This window comes from Cnephaeus nilssonii (assembly GCF_951640355.1).
Source record: "Cnephaeus nilssonii genome assembly, chromosome: 15".
NCBI classification, from domain to species: domain Eukaryota; kingdom Metazoa; phylum Chordata; class Mammalia; order Chiroptera; family Vespertilionidae; genus Cnephaeus; species Cnephaeus nilssonii.
Genome location: NC_137086.1, coordinates 597,743 through 622,331, shown reverse-complemented (window position 1 = coordinate 622,331; position 24,589 = coordinate 597,743). Strand labels below are relative to the sequence as shown.

General features: G+C 43.0%; 1 protein-coding gene across 5 annotated transcripts in view; it reads left to right on the top strand.

Annotated features, from left to right (window-relative positions):
• Positions 1-41: 41 nt before the first annotated feature.
• Positions 42-24,589, top strand: part of MYT1L (myelin transcription factor 1 like) — a 245,610-nt gene continuing 221,062 nt past the window's right edge. For all 5 annotated transcript variants that reach the window (XM_079791509.1, XM_079791508.1, XM_079791507.1 and 2 more), the window contains exon 1: positions 42-131. The gene's annotated coding sequence lies outside the window, so the exon portion shown is untranslated. The remainder of the gene's footprint in view (positions 132-24,589) is intronic.

The window sequence follows — 24,589 nt, the reverse complement described above, 5'->3', positions numbered from 1 at the left end:
TCTCAGGTCCACTAACCACTTTTTCTCTCTCTTGCAGGGAAGCTCCCTTGGAGGCCGTGGCTGAGGTGTGTGCAGATGCCTCCTGGACATCTGTCTGATCCACGTTAACGTTTGAGGAGTCACAGAATGCGGTATGTTCATGCAGATGGGGCCTTGCACTTATATTAGGATCATAAAGGTTACCTGAAACAAGTAGAACTCAGAATGCTGGATGCCTGATGTTGAATTAGGCCAATTGAGAAAGGGTACTTTCCTACTCGTATTTCTTGTGTTTGATATTTAGATGCTTCAGTTTTACTTTATTGTTCAGTTTATTAAATATGCACATTAAGCTGATACATCAGCTATGACTTAATCTTATATCTTTACACTGATGAGAACATTGTATGTATGTTTCAGAAAAACAAGTCAAGCTGAGGGCCTTAATCCCAAATTATATTCCTACACAGTGTTTTCAACTTGTTTTTTTATTCCTGATATTTATGTGGCTCCTTGTGAATTTCAGACACTTCCACTCAGATTATTTTTTTAAAATATATTTTATTGATTTTTTACCGAGAGGAAGGGATAGGGATAGAGAGAGTTAGAAACATCGATGAGAGAGAAACATCGATCAGCTGCCTCCTGCACACCCCCTACTGGGGATGTGCCCGCAACCAAGGTACATGCCCTTAACCGGAATCGAACCTGGGACCTTTCAGTCCGCAGGCCGACGCTCTATCCACTGAGCCAAACTGGTTTCGGCTCCACTCAGATTATTTAATGGGGGCCTCATAAAAACTCTAAAAACTAATTGGTGGGTGGTACCGAAGGAGCCTTTGTGTATAACCTCTGTATCCTGGCATCTCCTTTGTCCATCAGATGGAGCCTGTGACAAACTCAGAGTGTAGAGAGGCAAAAGTGATATTTTTTAAAATCTGTTATTCTTTTTTAAAATTCCTCTTTTCTAAAGATTTATTCATAGAGAGGCAAATTTTTAATAACATTTAGCATGCATTATGTGTTTACTTTGAGTCAGGGCCACTTTGTGTGAGTTCCTACTCATTATCTTTTTCAGTCCTCACTGTACCCTCAAAAAGGAATTTAAGAAAAAGTAATCTCATAGTATGAGGCTTAAAGACTAAAATTTTATTTCAATATATATTATGAATTACCAAGAATTCAGTTCCAAATCTTACACTAGATATTAATTCAGCATATGAAGTACCTACTGTTTAAGCAAGACAATATTGATATGCAAGTGGATTGGACATGGCCCAGGATTTGGAGGTGTTCACCCTTTAGTAAAAGGATCTATATGTACATTGAGTGCTAGATATATAGTATGACAAATTTGCTTTAAAATATAATCTCATTATTAGCCATAGTTATTCTTGATGCCTAACCTTGAGTATTTCAAGATCCACAATAAATAAAGATTGTATTGTGTTCATTATACTGTACCACAGAGTGTACTCTACCAACATTCTGGCCCCCACCCTACCCACCTTATGAAAAGGAGGGTTGTTGTTATTTGACTTCTTCTTGAATATTTCCGGAAATGAATAGCCTACTACCCAGCAAGTCAGCCCATTCCATTACTTTGTGTTAATGGTTGAAATATTATTCGTAATATTTTTGATATGAGATTATGATTTGATATTATATGCCAATTGTTCCTAACTTTAGCCCCTGGAGAGATTAATAATGAGATCAGTTCAACTCAGCCTAATCCAAGGGATATATTTTAAGAATCTGCTAGGGTCAGAAACTATTGTAGCTGCTAAGGGTTAATTTCTTTTTCATAGAACAGCATTTCAGATATTTGATGGTAGTTATCATGTTTTCCTAAATATATAAGTTAAATAATTTACCCTATTTAAGGTAATTAAACTGCTATCATACTAAGCCAGAGAAATGTCTATAAAGCAATAAATTTGACCTCAGTTTTTGATAACACTCATGGGCTAGTTGAAGAGTTTTCCCCAATTGACCATGAAGACAGAGATGTCCTCCCACCGTTGTGCAGATTACCAATGATTGTGTTAAAATGCAAACAAGTCACTTGCCCCAAACTGTTAGTAATTGTGACATGAGAAGCCTTGCCATGGTATGTGAGTTTGGTGTAAAAGATAAACCTGAAATAAAAATGGGGGGACTTTGGATATCTGTCCTGGATCTGCCAGTTTCAGCAAGCCACTCAATTTCATTAGATTTCAGCTACTTCACCTATAAAATGAAGGTTACAGTAATCTCTGCAGGGACTCTCACTCCAAATTGTAGGTTGGAATCTTGTGTTTGAGGGCCTGGGTTCTAGATTGCATAGCTCTGAGGCCACTCAGGTCGTGGGAATATTCCTTTCACACCTGCAGCAAACGTGTGGTCACAGTCATGCATGCTTCTGTGGTAGAACTATGTCCTTTGAGGCTGCCACTTCTCCCAAGGTAGGAAACATTATCATTCCCATATCAAGAAGGAGAAAGCTAGAAAAGAAGGTTGTGGAACATGTGTGTTACTTGCCATTGAGTTGGCTGTGACTCCTGCTGACCCTATGAATGAGTTACGTCCATAGTGTCCTGTCCTCACAGCCCTGCTCAGCTCCTGTAGACTCATGCCTGTGGCTTCTTTTATGGAGTCAATCCATGTCGTATTTGGTCTCCCTCTTTTCTTGCTGCCTTCTATTTTTCCAGCATTAATGTCTTTTCTAAAAAACTCTGCCTTGTCATGATTTGCCTGAAGTAGTTCAGCTTCAGTTTTATCCTTTTTGCCTCCAGAGATGTTTCAGGACTAAGTTGTTCTAGGATGCACTTGTTTGTCCTTGTGGTGGTCCAGGGTGTCCATAAAGCTCTCCTCCAACAACATATTGCAAAGGAATCAATATTTTTCCAATAGCTTTCTTCACTGTCAGATTTTCACATCCATACTTAGTAATTGGGAAACTGAGGGTGTGGCTGGTCTTGGTCTTGGTCTTTAATGACACATCTGTGCTCTTGGCGATCTTTCCTAGTTGTTTCATTGCTGCCCTTCTGTACACAGGCCAAATTGAAGAGGCAGAGACAGGGTTGAAGTTACCTGATTCTTAGCTGCCCAACTCTGGACTGCTATGGGGGTGGGATGGCACAAAAGACTTTCCTACTCCAAACTCTGAACTGCAAGTAGTTTCTGGAACATTTGGTTATCTTAGAGGTAAATATTTATTAACAGGGCAACTTTGATAGGCAAAAATATAGAAACAACAAAAACACATTAATCCATAAACATTGTGAACTGCACATGAGCATAAGTGTTGCATGCTTGACATCCTTGTTCTCTAAGAGTGCCTTCTCTTTTAGTTCACATGTGTTTAGCTCATTAATATTGTCTTTTTAAATTTTGTGAGTGATTATATTTATTATTTCTTTATTTCCCCCTTTCTTGATATTTATCCTTAGTACTTCTTGCATCTTATCTATTTCACATTCCATAAAATTTACCACAGCAAAGCTTTTGTTTCATTGACCTCTTAATTTACATTCTTGACTTTTTGCTACATGCTGGTCTCTTCTTCTTTAAACATTGTAAGTACATACAGTAAACAATAGATGCCTACTTAATCTTCACGGTTTATATTCCCTGATTAGAAGAAGTGAGTGAAAAAAAATATCAGTGCCTAGAGTCCAGTGTCTGCCAATTTGAGGATATAAATAAACCCTCATAAACATAGATCAGCCAAAGGGACATACAATAAAGGCTTTTACTCAGCTCAAAACTAACTAGCTAATAAACTTGGAGGTGCAATTAACTGGGTGGGAAGAGCAACCTGGCCATGGAGCAAGGTGCCAGTAGAAGTTTAAGGAAGAGACTTACTGCCTCCCTCCCTGACCTGTCCTGCCCTTCCTTTCCTCCCTCCCTCCCTCCATTCCCTCCTCCCTCCCTCCATCCTCTCCTTCCACCTCTCTTTTTCTCTCTCTCCTCCTGCTGATTCTGTGTTCAATGCTCAATCATGACAGTAATATGTGAGTTTTGATATGGAAGAGACATTATTTTCCTCTGCACTCTAGACTGCAGTCCCATTCAGGAATAGTCCTGAAATATAGGAAAAGTATAGTAAAAATACTCTTAGCCCTATAACATTTCAGCTATAGAACAAAGGGAATTTGTCATCTGTGCCCAGACCAGAAACCCTGAGTGGGGCTTACAGTCACAACTGTCAAGATATGAAGAAATATTAAATGACTGAGAGGCCTGAAAACAAAGGTGCACTCCGGAGATGGCTTCCTTTACCTTAACAATCATTTTTAAATGGCTGGGGTCAGAGATGACAGCTGAACTGATCCAGAGCTGATGCCTAAATCACAGTGATTCCGGGATTGAGGGATAGGCAACTCAGAGATGGCCTCTGGGGAACCGTGTACCTCCCTGCGTGGTGGGCACAGCCCCTAGCCTCCCAAGGCAGTGTAAGGAGTCACTGTGACAAGAGCAAGCCAGCGGGATAGGTGATGAGATTAGAATGAGAATGGGAGAGATATCCTCTGGCATCAGTAAGGTCCTACATGGTGGCCTATGTCTTCCTTCTGCACGACCTGGCTCTCTACCTCAAGGTGGCACTTTGTCCCTTAAATTTCCCTCACCATCCTTAAGTATTTTCTTTTACATGAAACTCAGCTATTAAAATACAGTCAGAAAAAAACATTTCATCTGACTGAAGGTTGGGACTTCATACATCCTATATAATAAAAGGGTAGTATACAAATTGTCCCCTTGACCGGAGTTCTTCTGGGAGTTTGACCAGGGGGCGGGCTGGCCAGGGGAAGGGAGGGAGGCCCCAGCGCTGGCAGGGGGCAGGGGAAGGGAGGGAGTACCCGGTTGGCAGCCGCTAGGGAGTTAGAATATAGAGTATTAACCTATTTAACCTATTCAAAGTATGTTCTACATGGCATTAAGGAATTATTGCTAATTTTTTAGGTTTGTAAATAGTGTCATGGCTCTCCAAAAACAAAGTTCTTATAATTTAGAGCTGCATACTGAAAGATTTCTAGATAAAATGATATGATTTCTGGACTTACCTTCAAAATAATGTAGAAGTAATTGTTAAATGATGGTACAGATGAAATTACATTGGCCAAATGTAACTGATTGATGGGTAAATGGGATTTGTTATACTCCTATGTCCACTTTTATATTTGTTTAAAGTTTTTCACATTAGAATGTCTTAATTGATGGAAAGTTGCATAACATAGTAACTGAAGAGGCACCTCTAGTCCCAGACTTGCTGGAATAATTCAACCGCTTACCTCTGAAAACTGGGATAAAGTTCTCTCTCTGCCTCAGTTTCCTGATCTGTAAATGTGGATGATAAGTCAGGACTCCACAGGGTCCTTGTGGATATGGCATATGTTGTCATGTGAACCACCAGGAGTGCCTCAGGAGTAGCAGAGCCCGACATACGATCACTCATTAACTTGTAGAGGTGGAATTTTGCATTAATTCTCCACTTGGAATTTCTTATATTAGCAATTGATTGTAGAAATATCTTTTAATTTTGTATATGAAAGGCATTTTGGAATTAATAGTTACCTTTTCTATTTTAAAATCAAAAGCAGAATTGATTTAATAATTACTGACTTCTTGTGACTTGTAACATTGAATATATTTCTAAAGGTATTTAAAGAAATGCTATAAAGTAGACTTTCATAACTTACTAGGAATATATTTGATTTTTTTTCTTCAGAACAGTATAGCTTAATAGATTAGACAGATTAGCCACAACACTGACTGTATCTTGAGTATTTAATTGCTTTTCTTTCTTTTTCTGTTGCAAAGGGTAAATAATTGCACTTTCCTATAGATACACTTCTTGAATAGCCATTTATATTTACCCTTATATAACATTTGAGAGGTAGTAACTTTATAGTTTCATAATTAATTCTACAGTGCTCTCTTTTTCACATTATTTAAATCCTAGTTCATAGCTGTTCTAAGAAAGGAATCAATATTGGGAATTTGGACAAATGTATTTTCTAAAGAATTCAGTTTTGCTGATAAACAAAATAAAGGTTTTAGAAATATGGAGGTATATAGAACAGTGGATATCCATTATTTTCACCATTCTTGCCATCTTTTCTCTATGTGAGATCTGTTTTTTTCTTCCCTCCAATTTTGGATTCCATGTACAACTTGTGGGAATCCAGTCATTTCAATTGGTGAAAGATGACTACAGTGGTTTCCACATGGTTTATGTTTGAGCAACTGTATTGGAGAGATCGCTGCCACCTAAGAAGGAGTAAGGAGATGAGCAAAGACCAAGCATCCTGGGAAGTTCATCAAGACAAGATAAGAGCCGAAACCGGTTTGGCTCAGTGGATAGAGCGTCGGCCTGTGGACTGAAGGGTCCCGGGTTCGATTCCGGTCAAGGGCATGTACCTTAGTTGCGGGCACATCCCCAGTGGGGGGTGTGCAAGAGGCAGCTGATCGATGTTTCTCTCTCATCGATGTTTCTGACTCTCTATCCCTCTCTCTTCCTCTCTGTAAAAAATCAATAAAATATTTAAAAAAAAAAAAAAAAAAAAGACAAGATAAGGGCAGACAGACCAGTGAATGCTTGGTGCCAGGAGCCAGTGCTGGAAGAGCTCCCAGGAAGGGGTGTTCATTTGGTGGCAGAGCTGGGAGGGTTTCCTCGAAGGATATGGATTAAACAGGCTTGAACGTCTGATATGGAGGAAAGAAATAGTCATGAAGAAGAGGTAAAAAAGGAAAAATACAAAATGGAAATAGTGTCCATTGCATATATCTGTAGAGAGATAAGATTCAATGAATTGTCAGTCCAAGGTGTTCAGACATAAAATATTTTTCCCCCTATGTCACTGTGGTATGCTTTTGGAGTTCTGTGAGACTATGGTTGTAAGGATACTTTAAAATATATATATATATGCAAAGTGACACTATTAAAGACAGCCTATACTGCAATTTTATAGCCAGTGTTAATGTTTACTGTGTATTTTAAATATATACTTTAATCACACTAGACCTTTCTCAGACTACTCCCATTAGTCTCAGAAATTACATCAAGCCTAAATCTCCTAGAACCGTGGTCGGCAAACTGCGGCTCGCGAGCCACATGCAGCTCTTTGGCCCCTTGAGTGTGGCTCTTCCACAAAATACCACGGCCTGGGCGAGTCTGTTTTGAAACAGTGGCGTTAGAAGAAGTTTAAGTTTAAAAAATTTGGCTCTCAAAAGAAATTTCAATCGTTGTACTGTAGATATTTGGCTCTGTTGACTAATGAGTTTGCCGAACACTGTCCTAGAACATAAACACTCACAATTTGGAATTGCTGAAAGTAAAAGCTAATGGTTTTCAAATGTTAACAGTGGTTAAAATACTCCTTTCTGATTCTCCTAAAATTTTTGGAAGAAAATTCAGTTTACTTTTTAATTAAATTATGAGATTTGAGCACTTTGAATGTATGTTTTTCTCCCTGCCTTCCTTCCATTTTCTTTCATGCAAATATATGACATATGTAGAGTCATTTCTCTACACTCATTTCATAATTACTTGGTTAGTGTTCCAAGAGGTCTCTAATTTTTTATTTTATTTTAATTAGGTCTAAAATAACCAAAAAGAACATGAATACCAACTTTCACCAAGAAATATTCTTGAGGATGGATGAAAAGCAGCACTTTTCTATAACTCCCACACCTCCCGATATTCACAGAGGTTGTCTTTTCCCGTGTTTTCTCTTGTTAAAACCCAATTCGCTCCTTAGTAATCTTTCACACTCGCAGCAAAGTGGAGTGTAGGGTTTGGTGCTGCCTCTGCCGCAGCTCCCCGAGAGCCTGAATGTGCCCTCGCTTTCTCCTGGGGCAGGTCACGTACCAGCACGGTTGCTGTGAGCCCTGATCAGACACTCTGGGCAGCTTCCCCCCTCTAAAAACTATTTCTGGGTCTGATGTGCCAGGAAAGGGACTGCGCCTTAGGTGGTCACTTTCAGGGGAATGGAAACTTTTCCAAATGAAAACTTGAGTCTTCCTGGCTGGGCACATGTAAATATCTACACAGTAACGTAGCCCCACGTTTTATAGGAATATAATAGGAACAGGAGGGTCTATATGACAGTCCACTTCCCATATCCTCTGTTGTTCCAAACACTTTATTAATCAGTTGCCATCTGTACATGTATTTTAATCCTTATGTGACATCCATCTTCTCACTATTTGTGTCCTTTCATTTAATACTAGAAGCCCGGTGCACGAAATTCGTGCACGGCGGGGGGTTGTCCCTCAGCCTAGCCTGTACCGTCTCCAATCTGGGACTCCTGGAGGGATGTCCGACTGCCCGTTTAGGCCCGATCTTGGTGGGATCGGGCCTAAATGGGCAGTCGGACATCCCTCTCACAATCCAGGACTGCTGTCTCCCAACTGCTTGCCTGCCTGCCTTCCTGATTGCCCCTAACCGCTTCTGCCTGCCAGCCTGATCACCCCCTAACCACTCCGCTGCCAGCCTGGTTGATGCTTAACTGCTCCCCTGCCAGCCTGTTTGCCCCCAACTTCCCTCCTCTGCCGGCCTGGTCACCCCTAACTGCCCTCTCCTGCAGGGTTGATCACCTCCAACTGCCCTCCCTTGCAAGCCTGGTCCCTCTCAACTGCCCTCCCTTGCAGGCCTGGTCCCTCACAACTGCCCTCCCTTGCAGGCCAGGTGCCTCCCAACTGCCCTCTCCTGCTGGCCATCTTGTGGTGGCCATCTTGTGTCCACATGGAGGCAGGATCTTTGACCACATGGGGGCAGACATATTGTGTGTTGGAGTGATGGTCAATCTGCATATTACTCTTTTATTAGATAGGATTTAGCTTTTCCCTCAATGACTAAATATTATCATTTCATTTTACATAATTAATTTCTTTGCTTGAAAAAAATTAATGATCACATTAACTCCAAGAACAGAGTATAAAATAAAACAATATCACTGCTGTTACGGAGAGTTCATCTTAGTGTGTGTATGTTTGGTAGGACAGCCAATAAACAAGTAAATATATGAGATATTAGATGAGGATGAATCTGTGAAGAAAACTGAAGCAGGAAAGAGGAAAATTAAGAGTTGGGTCAGGGGAGGCATGGGAGTTTGGCAGGGTCCAGCTGCAGGTGACTCTGGGCCGAGCTTAGAGAGCCGGAAGAGGATGAGCCTGGTGTGGGCAGGATCGGGCCAGGCACAGAGAGGTGTGTGGCAAAGGCCTCGAGGCAGGGCCATGGCTGCAGGTTCAAGAAACAGTAAATGGGCCATAGTGGGAGCAGACCAGTAGGTTGTGTATGTGCCAAGAGTGAGGGTTTAGCTTCAATTGTGAGTGTGATGGAAAGGTACTAGAAGCTTCTGGGCAGAGGTGATCTAACTGGTTGGCACTTTAAGAGAATTGCTCTGGTTGCAGGTGGAGAAGAGAGGTGAGTGTGGGAAAGGAAGTGAGTGTGGAGGCTGTTGCAGTAACATAAGCAAGACATGATACTAATTCAGACGAGGGTGGTCATGGTGGAGATGGAAGATGTGGTTGGGAGCACATGGAATGAAGAGCCAGTAGGATTTGCTGATTGAATGGTCATGGACTGTGAGAAAAAAGAGGCATCAAGGATGACTTCAGCACGTTTGCCTGAGCAGAATGGAGGGCCACCAGCTCAGTTGGAGAGGGCTGGGGAAGCGTGGGCTTTGAAGGGAAGTCAGGACAGGTGCAGTCGAGATGCCATCTGTATTGAATGGAGAAACTGAGTATGTAGCCCAATTTGCATTTCAGGGGAGACATGGGTTCTAGATGCAAGTTTGTAATTATTGAGGTACAGATGGTAGTGAGGTACAAGGAGTGAGCTCATAAAGGAGATAAGTGCTCCAAAAACTGAGCGGTAAGGCTCTCCAAGTCAGGGGATTATGAAGTGCAGAAGTTCCCACCAAAAGACCTTGCCAGGCAACGTGGTGATGGAGGGAAGGCCAACTCAGGATGAAGAGAAAAACCGCTGAATGCTGCAGATGGTGGAATAGAGAACACCAAGAATCACCCTGATTTGGTCACATCCAGGTCATTACCAGCCTTGACCACTGGGTGACTGTAGGGATGAAGCTGCCTGGCATGAGAAGAGGAGAAAGAGGAAGTGGGGTCAGGAGCATGAATTGCCTTCTGTAGGAGCTCTGTTGGGTAGGTCGCAGGTAATAGGGACACAGTTGGAGACAGATACCGACTCCAGGGAGGTTTGTTTGCATTGTTTTTTGTTTTAAAGAAGGGAAATAACAGAGCCTCTGAGCATGAAGATGGGAAGGCTGCAGAGTAAGGGAGAGGAAGGAACCCAGCACACAAGCCGAGTAGTGGCCCATTGGGTTCCTTTGCAGGGGAAGGGTCCATTGGCGGTGTCAGGACAGAAGGCAGCTGTAGGGACATGGGTGTTCATTGGTCATCAATGGAGAGTAGAATGGAACAGACAGGAGAGCTTTGAGGAGGGATAGAGGTGAGAGACACTGATGGGATAGGAAGGCCAGCAGCCTGGCAGTCCCAGGGAAAGGGGCTTGCAATGCATTTGGGAAGAGGAGGAAAGATAAATGGTGATAGCTGGGACCTGGGATGCTAGAAACAGAGACCATAGCAAAGATACAGCTATTGGTATGAAGGAGGTTTCAAGTATGACTGTGGCATTGCGTGATTGAGGAAGGGAGGAGAAGGAGTGCATTAGAGGAGAGGCCTGGAACTCCAGAGATGGTGACCCAGTCACGGGGGGAACAGGTGGCCCAGAGCCTAACGATGCCTGCAAGAAAGGAGGCTGTGAGGAGGCTGAGCCTGATGGAAAGAGGGCCACAGGAGCTGGGTTTTATTTATCTAAGGATGAGATGCAAAGGTCTGGAAGCAGCAGACACATGCACGCACATGCACATGGAGGCACGGGGTCTGTAAGCAAGGCAGCCACCTATATGGCTGCACTTCTGCATCATTCTCATGGGAAGCAGGAAGGGAGAAGGGCTGTGGGATTCTTGGCATTGGTTAGGAATGTGTGTATTCTAGGAGACATAATAAAGTCAACAAAATGACCAGGAAGGAAGGAAAGATGAAATGGGCCAAGCTTCAGCTGATTTTAAAAAGAGGAAGGTTCTTATTAACATGACATGCAGTGCTGTGAAGTGCACTCTGTTCTGTCTCTGCACCCTTTGAACTGGCCCAGTGGGCGCATGGCCTTGTGTCCTGGCCGAGGTGGCCAGGAGCTCCAGAGCATCCTGGGGCCGTGCTGTATTTTCTTTATAAACTGCTTTGCTTGATTGCCTATTGTTTGTAATGTCCCTTTAGTGCTGTACTTAAAGAATGCTTGCATGTACTGAGTACCAATTAGGGCGATTGGTTGCATTTTTTTCTCTGCTATTTGCCACCTTTTTGACCTCAGTGTGACTGTTCTATAATTAAATAGATGATTAATTGACAGGTCTTTCCTTTTCCCTTCCTCTTCATTCCATTCTATGTCAGGCACACGGTAGGACTCAAAAATGTATTTTCAAACAGAATAAATAGTTGTATGTGAATATATAAATCACTATGCTAATAACTGAAGAAATGTGATGAAGCAAATACAGGAAGCTCTCCATCTGTTTCCATCTGTGTACACACACACACACACACAGATTTCCAACAGGTGTGTAGATATGATTTCTAGTACAGATTAAAGGCCATAATGCCTTTGGAGGAATTGATAAAGGATTGTATGACTTGGAGGTAGTAAGAGATAATTCTAGCTGAGAAGCAAAGAGGATCCAGTTTATGCAAATGGTCCGACTGAGATTCTGCCTTCCTGATTGGAGGAAGGACATTTGGGCAGAAAGTAGTGAGAGCATGAGGAGAATTGGCGCATGCCAGAAACCACAGTATTATTCAGTGTGCTGGAGTTCAGGTACAGAGAAGGGAAGAGAAAGATGACAAGTATGTAGGTCCCTCGTATTGAAGAGCTGTGAATCCAGGCTGAGCACTGTGGGGAATAGCTTGCAACTGTTGCTGGAGACTATTGAGCAAAGGTCAGACATGGTAGCCATTGGCTTTGAACAGGTGACTGCCACGATCTGGATGGCAGCTTGCGATAAGGAGCTGCAGATAGCCCAGGTGAGAAGTAAGAGAGTAGTAAACAAAGACACAGCTGGTAATGGCAGCGACCTGAAACCTGCCTGAACACCAAGCATCCGCATTCATGGTCTTGTGTAATCTGCACACCTGTTAAGAGATGGGAGATTTGTTCCTCGTTTTCTGGGGCAGGGAGGAGAGTTGCTGGCAGTGTCACCCAGAGGGTGATCTATAGCCCTGGGGCAGGGCCCCCCTCTTTGTAGCCCACCCACATCTGCACAAGTGCCGAGGTGAGAATGCAGAATTAGAAACGTCCATGGCCACTGATACTGACGCGACATTCAGGTGCTTGATCACTTTTCCAGAAACGAGTCTTAATATATTTTACAAAATGACAAGTCTAACCTAATTGGAGTGGACTTTTGTGTTAAGTCTCATCCTTCACTTGCAGGTAGTGGGGGGTGCACCACGTGGTATTTGTTGGGTGGCAACACGTTGTTGGACACAGCAGAGCTAACACGGGTCACTAAGCTCTAGGCCCTTGGTCCTTGCTAATGAGAGACAAAGCAATTAAGAATTTTTCCATCTTCCCTACGTTTAAGCACAACATATAGTGTCACTGAAAGGAGGCCTGTTCTGGGAGGAGCTCAGAAGGAGTTAGCCAAAGTGTCATTTCTGTTTGCCTTGTGAACGGTCTATTTGTTTTCCCCCCTCTTCCCTCCAGATTTATCTTTGAAGAACACCTCCCAGCCATCAGCTGTACCTGGGCAGTCTCTGTTCTTCCAACATTACCTGCACACCCTCTCCTCTTTTTCTTTCCTGGTTCAGAGTCTCCTGCAGCTGAATTACTCTCCTTCACCATGTAGGACACAGTCTTACATGTCCTAAGGCACTCTTCCTGTGCTCTTCTCTCTGGCCGTGCTCCCAATTCCAGTCCCCCCTCTCCTCCTGCGCATCCTAAGTACACTTGTAGGTCTCAGCTGCAGACGCATGTAGCCCGCAGAGCCAAGGTTCATCCCCCTCTAGCAGTGCTCTTACTACTGTACCTTTGGGTTCCAGATTTAACCCAGCAAACCATGTAGGGTTTTGGGTGCTGTCATCATTACTCCGTAGCTGGTGTAAATATTGAAGTCCTAATATGTGAAATGACCCAGAACCACTCTAGAGGAGGCTCCATTGGCTACCTGGGGAGACTTTACTCCCATGGGAGCAGTGTCGTATTTCAGAAGAAGCACAGCTCAGGTAAATCTGAGTTTCAAGCCTTGCTCTGCCACGTATTAACTCTGTGAGCTTTGTCAAGTTGTATAGCTTCCCTGATAATCCCTTTATTAATCTATAAAGCGGGCATAATACTAGTACCTGCCTGAGAGCTGCTGTGAAGATTAAATGAGACACTGCTTGTAAAGCTTTTAAAATGATTTCTGGAACATAATAAGGTTGTTGAGGGCTAGGCTGAGCTGTTGGTCACTCAGTATGAGAAGCTTTCATCAAAACTCAGCAAACACATGCCTGGAGCGGTGTCCCATGCTTTATCGCCACGTGTGCCAGACGCACCTGCCAGTCCCAGTTAGGGTGCTTCATGCACCACTGCCTCAGCCTGAGGCTCTTCATTGCTCACTGGGGCTTTGTCAAGATCTCATACGCCCCCGCCCCCTCAACCTCTTTCCCTTCCTTCTTGTTGTCACCATGGTCAAAAGCTAAATGCACTGATTGCTTTCTCTCAGGCCTTAGGATTATTAAATTTAATGCTCACCACTGGTGCCTATGAAGTCTGTACCCTCCTACCAATAGTTTACAGATAAGGTGACTTTACTAAAAGGTTAAGTGATGTGCTCATAGCTTTACAGGTGCCGACCTCATCCTCCTGAGTGAGACTTCTTCAGGTGCTGACTTGTATTGTCTGAAGTCCTCTAGAACCCCATGGGGCGCGGGGATTGCCTCTCTGCCCATGTATGTGCAGGCTTCTCTTGCTGCCTTGAATGCTACCAGCTAGACATGCCGCTTTGATCCCAAGGACTCTGTCTTACCAAGACAATAGAAGCTCCCATATATTGAATTTTCTTTGTACCAGGCAATGTACTAAATGTTTCACTTACGTAATCTCATTTAACTCTAAAGACAATTTTAAAAGGTAGAAGTTATTATTCCCATTTTCAAATGAAGAAATTAAATTTAGTTGCCCAAGATTTTATACCCATTAATCGATAGAGCAGGAATTTGAATCCAAGTCTGACGGCTTCCAAATGTCATGCTTCTGCTTACTGTCTCTTTTTCTAATTTTGTGTTCCCTTTAGCATTTGGTCTGGTATCTTGCACATTAGAAATGCCTTTTAAAAAAGTTTGCCAAACTGATTGGGGTTCACTGGGTTTTGCTGTGTGTAAATTCTCTGTGTCCTCATCAAAGCTTCTTCTAAGCTTCTCTAGAGCTTTCATGGCTCACTGCCACCTGAACCCGGTGGCAGCACTGACCTGTCGATGACATTCAAGGCCTGGCTTCCCCAGATCATCCTGGCACCCACTCTTGTTAGGGTGCCTGGAGGCGGGGTCCTCAGCAGGCACGAGCAGTTCACACAGGGAAATGGACCATAGCCTTTATGGTCGCAGGTGAGTGTTGTCAGGAATCTGGAATTCAGCCTATGGAAGTCAACCACAGCAGAAGGGCGCATGTTGTCTCCTCAGCAGGTTGATGTTATTAGGGTATATGAGCACGGAGCTACAACCTGGTTTTTTCAACTTTCAACCCTATGTAAAGTAACGTACAAGGAAGTATCAGGAAGGTGGAGTGGAGGGCTCAGAGCATAAGATTTCTGTTGTGGCCACAGGATGGTGTTTAGTTCTGAATAAAGGGAAAGGTATCAGGCCCTGGGCATGCGAGCGGGGCTTCCGGCTGTGGTGAGGAGAGCTGGCAGCACAGATGCTGGGTCTCTACGTCGCTTTATCAGAGAGGGGCACAGGCCTTGTGTCTGAGATTCGGAAACATGGATGAGCACAGTGTCAGCAGGCCTGGGTCTGAATCCAGACACTGCACTGGAATGAACTTGAGCTTCTGAGTAAGGTCTGGGTTCAAATCCTGACCCTACTGCCTACTAGCCAGGGACCTCTGGTCAACCAAGTTCAACTTCCTGATCCCAATTCTTTCAAGTAAGAGAAAATAATATAAGATTCATAAGATTGTTGCAAGGATCAAATTATACAGAGTACACTCGATGCATAATAGCATCATTCTGACAGAGCCAGCACATACACGTACCGCCCCCTCTAACGTGTGCTTCCTGGGAGTCAGGAGTACTCGAGCTCTGGAGGATCTTGTCACAAAGAACGGACTAAATCAATGTCAGGGACCAAAGGGAAGGGGGAAGGGTCACTTCTGTGCCACCTCCAAGTTCTGGGATGTGAGCTGCTCTGTGCTGTATGTAAAGCACAGGAGATGGCGATAGTCCTGGTATTGATTTTTGTTAGACTAATCCAGTGCGATGCTTAATATCTGCGCGCAGAGGGCCCTTTAGAAACGTAGTTCACACCACATACACAGGTTCCTCTGCACCGCAGAGCTCATGCACTGATCTGTTTTTCATTGGGTGACTGGCACCTTCAAGCACGTGCTGGGATCAGGTTTACATGTATGTGACCCCTTCTTCCTGGGAGTGTGGAGGGAAAATGTGAGGTCTGAAGTAGGACAGGATGCATGCTCCAGACTGGAGTCAAAAGCAGTAGGGTTTTGCTTCTATTCCATTTTGTTTTTTTCTTTTTAATCCTCACCTGAGGATACATTTTTAAAAAATTATTATTGATTTTAAAGGGAGAGAGAGAGAGCAAGAGCTCACACGTGCGTGCATGCATGAGAGAGAGAGAGAGCCATCAATTGGTTGCCTTCTGTATGTGCCCCAACCAGGGATCGAACCCACAACCTAGGTTTGTGCCCTGACCAGGAATCCAACCCACATCCTTTTGGTGCACGGGATGATGCTCCAACCAACTGAGCCACCAGCCAGGGCTCTCTTCTATTTTCAATATATAATAAACATACTGTTTTCTTAAATACAGGAAGAAGGACTATTCTTGGGAACAGTAATCAGGTAGTTAAAAAAAAAAGGGGTTACATTTGGTCATTCAGGGAAGAATTAAATTGAACTATGCTCTCCAAGAGCAGTAATAGTTCTCATTGAAAAGTTTCAAGTTTCAGTGTGTTTTATATTTGAAAATTTCTTTGTGCTTTTCATTCTGCCTTTTGAGAAAAAAATTATTTTGTTTACTTAGTGCTATTTTTTCCTCAAATGAGGAGATAGATTATTTATTACCTATGATATATGTATCAGTGCCTACCATGTAGGTAGCTCATGAAAATCCTTTCTAACTCACTGAAAATACAAGCACCTCTGCCCATAACATAACTTATGAAGGGGAAAAATGCTGTGTTTAAAAAATGTCTTTAGTTGGATTTGGTCAGAAATTATTTGGTTATTTGGTTTGCTAGAAAAGTTAATCAGCAGTAAAGACAATCAGATAAAATGTTACAGTTGCAACTAACGTTTTATTTGGCAGGACATTAAAACAAAATTAGTTTATAAAGAATTTAAGGAAATTAGAGGATGTGGGAAATATATGAATCACTGGAGTCGTTCCTTCATTATTTTGCCCTAAAGATTATTTGCCCTTCTTTCCTTCTTTTTTCATCCCTTCATTCTTTCCACACAAAAAATTATTCAGTGTCCACTGTGTGCTAAACACTGTGCTAGGAGTTGGAATTTTACAGTGAAAGCAACCAAAAAACAAAAATCACAGCGGCCACAGCCTTCTGTAGCTGCAGTTGAAGGATGGCCCGATCCCGTCGATGGATCCCAGGAATGCCACCCCTCCACTATGGTGGCCCCATTTTATCATGTAGTACAGCTGCTCACAACCACCCTTTAAGGAAACAGATACTAGCTAGGATGTTTTACAAGGGCTATGAGACGGTGTAGTTGAATTGTACTCATTTCCGTTTGTTTCCATATGGTATTTTTGGAATTTATTTTTGTTCTTTTAAGAAATGAAGAATGTTCTCAGTACATGTTCTCCTTTCTGGCTGGCTCAGAAAAGATCTTGATAATATCTAGCATAAATTTCCTGAAGAGGTTTTATTTCAGACTCATGTTACCAGAAGTATGCCCTAATCAAGCCACTCCCTAAAACTTTAATAGTTTTAAAGACCTCTACTGTTTCTTATTTGTAGATGTTGTACTAGTATCTGTACAACCCTTATTCATTTTTACTTTGCTTCTGCCATAAATATGCTCTATACCTAGTTCTGCTGTCTGCCTAACTGGCCAAATCTGAAACTCCCCATCAGTCAACACCCCACTGATAACAGTTTTGAGGGCTTAGCAGTGGGAGATGATTCCATTTCACACTTAACTGGGGGAGAGGACTCATGCAGTGGGTCTTCCAAGCACTTGTTAATTGTCTTATTTGTTCCATTCAAATGACATTGTTTCTATCTAACATTAGGAGATGATGCAGTTATATTTCTTACTCATGATATTTCTTCGTCATTTCTGATTTGTCCAAATGACTGTAGTCAGATTTATAATGAAAATGAAGAAAAATATCAAAAGGCAAATTGTATAAGTACATTGTAAATACAGTTTTCTGTTTTAATTTTATGATATCCAAGAACAATGAAATGGGAACATGTTGCAAAGAGCCATGTGTTTTTTTTTTAAAAATTGAAACAATAGTTGGAGACCCCATGTTTTGGAAAGACTACATAAATAAACAAACAAACCTGAGCTTGGAATAAGGGCAATGAAATGTATGACTGGAACAATGCAAATATTGCCTAACAGTTCCTGCGATAGGATTTCATAATGTTCAGTTTGTCTGAGTAACCAAAATCCGTGGAGCTAAGAAGCAAAATTAGTTCTTAGAATAATAGGCTGAAATTTTAGAAAGAATGTTGTCAAGGAAAGGCTCCTGAGATTGGTACCTTTTAGAATTTGGCAGAATTTCCCAAGGGAAGTGGTAGGATCATTGTCCCAGAAGATGTTAAAGTGACACAACAAAACAGAACAAGTACTCTTCCCTTTTTCACTGGAGCTGGTAAAGGATCTAGTGACAATCTCCATCTCCTTCCTGTTCCTAAAGCTACTCTGCAGATGGTCATGCCATATAGATGGGAAAAGGTGTTTCCATGGCAAATGTGGAACAGTGAAAAGGAGGGAAGCCAGAGGCATTTCTTTTAGGAAACTGAACTAGATCAGATTTGGGGTAAGATGTAAAAAATAATTCTACAGCAAATTAAGTTTCTGTAAGATAGGAAGGTGTAACATAGAAAGAAAGAGATTCTGAAGTACTTTGACCAGATACAGAGGACTTAGGCTGGAGTTTATGATGATTCTGTGCTAGTCATTCGAAATTAGAAGCATGACTGGTTCTGGAAGATGGGAGATTTTAATAGGTCATGATCATAACATCCAATTTCTGGTTAGAATGATGACTATTTGATAAAATCTGACATTTGTATTTGAGATATAGTAGTACTTCCTAGAGTTGCTGTATAGTAGCACACACTGAAGTCTGTATATGTTTTTAAAATTTCAGTGTTTGACTCACAAACTTTATCTCAGTTAGTCCTCAGGGAAATTTTGTGAAATGTTATTACTTGAATGCCTGTTTTGTGGGTGGTCAGAGGCCCAGAACTAGACAATAACTTACCAGATCACATGCCAATTAAGAAGCCAGGTGTGAGCCCTAATTACTCTAATTATAAATCCTGTTCTTTTCTGTAGTCTAGTCTCCTGCCAGTTAAGTAGTTTTGACAGTATTAAAGGAGTAGATAGGAAATGTATTGAGAAGGAGCAAGGCAGTGCTCCCGCTGGGTATGGATGCCGTGTAGCCTTGGGTGGGCTCTGCTGCCAGCACCTGTCTGAGGGGAGCTGAGCTGGAGCAAAAGTCACATGATGGCACTTGACTAGTTCCAAATATTTTCCTCGTAGGTTAGGTTATTTTATCTTCATAATATCCCTAGACAATGTTATTAACATCCTTTTCTTTTTTAATAATTAAGTGGTTTTGCATTTAAAAAAATATATATTTTATTGATTTTTTACAGAGAGGAAGGGAGAGAGATAGAGAGTCAGAAACATCGATGTGAGAGAAACATCGATCAGCTGCCTCCTGCACAGATGTGCCCGCAACGAAGGTACATGTCTTTGACCGGAATCAAACCTGGGACCTTTCAGTCCGCAGACCGACGCTCTATCCACTGAGCCAAACCGGTTTCGGCGAACATCCTTTTCTTAATAAAATAAATGAGCTCAGAATGTTAAAGAACTGGACCTAGCACATTCAGCTAGTGAGGTGCAGAGACAGGACAAATCTCAAACCCATCTAGTCTTGAGGAACCCCATCCTTGCCATATGACTGGCATTTCATTGAAATGATAAATACTAGCCATATTTCCTTCCCGTAAGTTTAGTGGTTGGCCAGAATATGGATTTTTAAAAATCCTTACCTGAGGATATGCTTATTGATTTTAGAGAGAGAGAGGAAGGGGGGGGGGTGGGGAGAGAGAAACATTGATCAGTTGCCTCCTGTATTCACGCCTACCAGGGATCAAAGCTTAAACCTAGATATTTGCCCTGATCAGGAATGGAATTTTATTTTAGTGTATGGGATGGTGCTCCAACCAACTGAGCCACCTGGCTAGGGCAAATTATGGCTTATAAAAAGATCTAGAGATTTTAAAAAGATTTAGTTTCCACTTTTAGGATGTATTCCTGATTCTTGATCTTTTGAATATAACACTTTAGAGCAGTGGTTCTCAACCTTTCTAATGCCGCGACCCTTTAATATAGTTCCTCATGTTGTGGTGACCCCCAACCATAAAATTATTTTCGTTGCTACTGCATAACTGTAATTTTGCTACTGTTAATGAATCTTAATGTAAATATCTGTGTTTTCCGATGGTCTTAGGTGACCCTGCTAGCAGTTCTCAACCTGTGGGTCGTAACCCACAGGTTGAGAACCGCTGCTGTAGAACCTAAGACCATCGGAAAACACAGATATTTACATTATGATTCATAACAGTAGCAAAATTACAGTTATGCAGTAGCAACGAAAATAATTTTATGGTTGGGGGTCACCACAACATGAGGAACTGTATTAAAGGGTCGCGGCATTAGAAAGGTTGAGAACCACTGCTTTAGAGTGAAACATCAAGTAATAAGGTTATGTAATTCCTCAAATATTAGACCTAAAGGTGAAATGACCCCTGATATTTGATGCTTCCCTCCAAATTTCTCCTTTTGGGTTAGAATTTTCTTATTCTGATCTCCTCATGAAGTTGCCCATATACAGGCAGCAACTGCCGGGTCTTCCAGACCAAGATGCCCTTAGAAGTCTGGATGTCTAGGAGGTGGTCCCCTGCAGATTCCAGTGCAGAAGGAACAGCAGAGGAGAGGGTGCCTGGTGTAGGAGAGCTTTCCTCTCGGGAGCTTGTTCTCCTGTCCAGAGGTTTGTGTGACGAGCTGGTTTCCTAAGGAAGACTGGCCCTCTGTGAAGAGAAGGCCTCTTTGGACAACTTCCAGGTGTTTTTCACCTGACTCTTGAGTCTGAAAAGAGATTGGATCTGATTCTTAAAATCACATACTTTCAATTATTGTGAAGACCTGATTCAACATTCAGTAAAGATGTGCAGTTTCTTACTGACTCAAAACTTTGGGTTTTGTAACTATTACTTTACATCTCTGTGGTCTGGAAATCAAGAGTCAGCCAACAAACATGATTTCATATCGGAGCAGTGCTCTGGCATTAATTTGATTAGAAAAAATGAACACAAAGGACATGGCTTCTTCTCAACAGGAACAAAGAGTCAAAAACAGGTGTTACCTTTCCTTGTTAGATGAATCAGTAACACTTCTACTTTTATCAATGCCAAAAAGTTTGATCTTTTGGAACATACTTTGCAGGTTCATCCAAACAAAGTAGTTTGTTTTCTTAAGAAGTAAAATTACGTAGCAATAATAAATAAACTATGTGTACAAGGTAGAAAGAAATCCTAGTTCAGTGGTTTTATAAGTTTAGCATTTCACAGAAATCCTGATGACATCAGATAACCTAATGTCTATGCCAGGGGTACTCAAAATTTTTAAACGGGGCCAGTTCACTGTCCCTCAGACCGTTGGAGGGCCGGACTATAGTTTTAAAAAACAACTATGAACAAATTCCTATGCACACTGCACATATCTTATTTTGAAGTAAAAAAACAAAACGGCAAAAACACCCGCATGTGGCCCACGGGCCGTAGTTTGAGGACGCCTGGTCTATGCAGACCACACTTTTATGGAGTGCATGTCTGCCAGGTGCACTCTGCAGGACCTTTCACAATGCGGCACCCACAGTATCCGTGAAGACACAGACAGAGCCACAGCCATGGGCGTGGACATGGAACAGCAGGCCTGGAAAGGATCTTAAGTGCCTTCAGGCCAACCTCCCTGTTTAGCTCTGAAGAGAACTGAGGTCCAGAGAGAGCACATGTCTGGCTTGGTTTCCCCAGCTGTCAATCTTCCCGATTCCTCCTCTCAAGGAGAGGAGCAGAGGACTCTCACCAGGACAGGCTGGTCTCGGTGTAACGACCACTCGGCAACTCAAAACCCTGCTGACTGGGTAGGTGCTGCTTGCGTGGCCGCTCCTCCCAGATGTCCATGTGTTAGCCATCATGTGACTGGAGTGTCCAATCCAGGCATTCTCACTGTAAATAACATTTGGAATTTTTAACTTAAACTTTTACTTTTTATTAAGACTTTAGAAATAAGAAATGTGTTAGAAAGGACGATATTCTATATTTTTTCTTTAATAGTCCTCCTAACATCTTAACGAAGTGTTTGCTCAGTGGCAGCTTTTGTAAATAAGACCAACAGTATGTTTCAAGAGAAACCGCCTAAGGACCCTTTGATCTAGGGTTGGGTCAGCCATACAGTCTTATTTTTGTTTCTCAGACACTTTATTTGATACTAGAGGCCCGGTGTGCACCAGTGGGGTCCCGCGGCCTGGCCTGCGGGATCGGGCTGAAACAGGCCCTCCGACATCTCCTGAGGGGTCCTGGATTGCGAAAGGGTGCAGGCCAGGCTGAGGGACCCCACTGGTGCACAATCGGGGCTGGGAAGGGATGCGGGAGGTTGGCCAGCAGGGAAGGTACCGTGGGAGGGCTCCAGGGCATGTCAGGCCCATCTCGCCCAGTCCTGATCAGCCGGACCCCAGCAATAAGCTAACCTACCAGTTGGAGTACCTGCCCCCTGGTGGTCAGTGCATGTCATAGATAGCGGTTGAGCAGCCTTAGCATATCATTAGCATATTACACTTTGATTGGTTGAACAGATGACTGGACACTTAGCATATTAGGCTTTTATTATATAGGATATCGAACTTTTCTGTCTCATACCGAATCAGATGAAGGAGTTAGAATGACTGTCACCAAACTGGAGTGTGGGTTTGGGATGGCCTGACTTACATATAGGCTACCTCTTCTACACACATCAACTGTGGAGTCTCTGGGGCTGCCACAGAGACATCATCCTCAGAGCCACAAAGAGCAGGAAGTAAGAGGCCGTGTGACCCCCCCCCCCCCCCCCCCAGAGAGACAGGTGAGGGTCTGAAGATGCCATGGGCAGGGAAACCAACAGTCCTTCCACCTGTGAGCCCCAGACTCACAGTCAGGACTGCAGAGTGCAGGGCTTCTTGTCTCCTGAGTGAGCTCCCGCCCAGTAGGAAGTGTCAGGAATGTGTGTTCATGTCGTCACGGTGACAGTTCTCCTAAGCACGTGTTTTCAGTGGGTCCACTGATATGCAGCCACATCATCCCCTGGGTACGTGTTAGAAAAGCAAAATCTGAGCCCCGCCCCCAAATCTTCAGAATCAGACTCTCTGGGGGCAGGGCTGGGGATCGTTTTAATCATCTCTGCAGATGAAGCCAGGTGACACCCACTGCTCTTCAGTGATCTGTGTGCCCGTATGACTGCATGTGTGTGAGAGCGTGTGGACAGAGGGGAGGTGTTGGCACATGCACACACCCTTGAGCAGACACGGACGGCAGGCGCTCCTCCCCGCTGCTCTCCCTCACAGCTGACTGATAGCCTGTTGTCACTGCTGACATGGGTGCTATGCCTTTGCTTCTTCTACAGCTTTGACTGTTTATGTCAGCATCCCCTGACCAAACAGTGCGATTATTTCTCTCTTGCTTTTTAAAATGCATTTTGCTTTGTCACACAAATCATGATTGCTGCTTATTGTCTGAGGCTTAGTTTTTTTGTACCCTTTAGGCCATGTTCTCAAAGGGAGAGGTAGAAACATCAATGATGAGAGAGAATCACTGATTGGCTGCCTCCTGCACACTCCACCCTGGGAATTGAGCCCCTAACCCAGGGATGTGCCCTGACCTGGAATCAAACTGTGATACCCTGGTTCATAGATCAATGCTCAACCACTGAGCCATGCCGGCCAAGCTGGATTGTGTATCTTAAAGAATGATCAAAAACAGGAGTTGGTGAGCTTTATCTGTAAAGAGGCAGATAGTAAATCTTTTTTACTTTGGAGTCATGTGGTCCCCGTTGCAGCTACTCAACTGTGCTGCTATAAGCACCAAGAGCATAGACAATATATAATTGAATGGGCAAGGTTGTGATCCACAGACTTTATGTACACAGCCAGGTGGCATCAGATTTGATCCCTGGCTATAGTTTGACAACCCTTTGACCTAACCCCCTGCTACTTTCCTGAGAAATCTCAATCTGCCTATTGGGTCAGTAACTTGAACTTTCAGATAAGATCTTGCAAGCTGGTCATGGTGGCTAGGGCCTACAGGCCAGTTTGGCCTCCCATCTCTTTGAAAGTCAAATATCTCTCAGGCAGGCCCATCAGCATTTAGGACACTCCCTGTACATCTGCGTTTGGAACCTTCTTCTGTCCACCCCTGTGTTTTGTCTTTGGCTGGAGATGGCTTGAGAGAGTTAAAGAGGTGCTTAATAGTAATCTCACAGATGGATGTACCAGAGGACTTTCGCTTTAGAAAACACACTGACCTTTTACCCTGATGTTTCCGTGTTTAATGAGTCTCCACAGCTGCAGAAAAGTATCAGGGAGCAAAGCCATCGTTTTGCCATGAATTAATATATTTCCAGTAAAGGAGAGGACGTTCTCAACTTTTTAACCCTTCAGCTGGCCCCCTTTTCTACATACAGGCTATCACTCCTAGCCCAGACGATTAATTGTTTACATCTTTTAAGTCACCTCAAATCTTTCCTGTAAGTGGAAGAGTTAAAAAGCATAGTGATAATAAAGAAAATGTGATTGGAAATGTAGAAGTAGGAGAGGATGTGGCCTGTGTAGACTAGGGAAGAGGGAAGGAAAAGGTATATTGATCACGTCCTGAGAGCCGGAGGCAGGGGACCAGAAGGAAGAGAGGAGAGTCCTGGGGGCATCAGGGCCGGGCTGAGCGGGTAGAGGGCAACTTCCTTGGACAGAAGGAGGAAGCTGTGATTTTTGTAATGACAACTAAACTCTGTTGAATAAAAAGTGAAACAGGAGTTGCCAG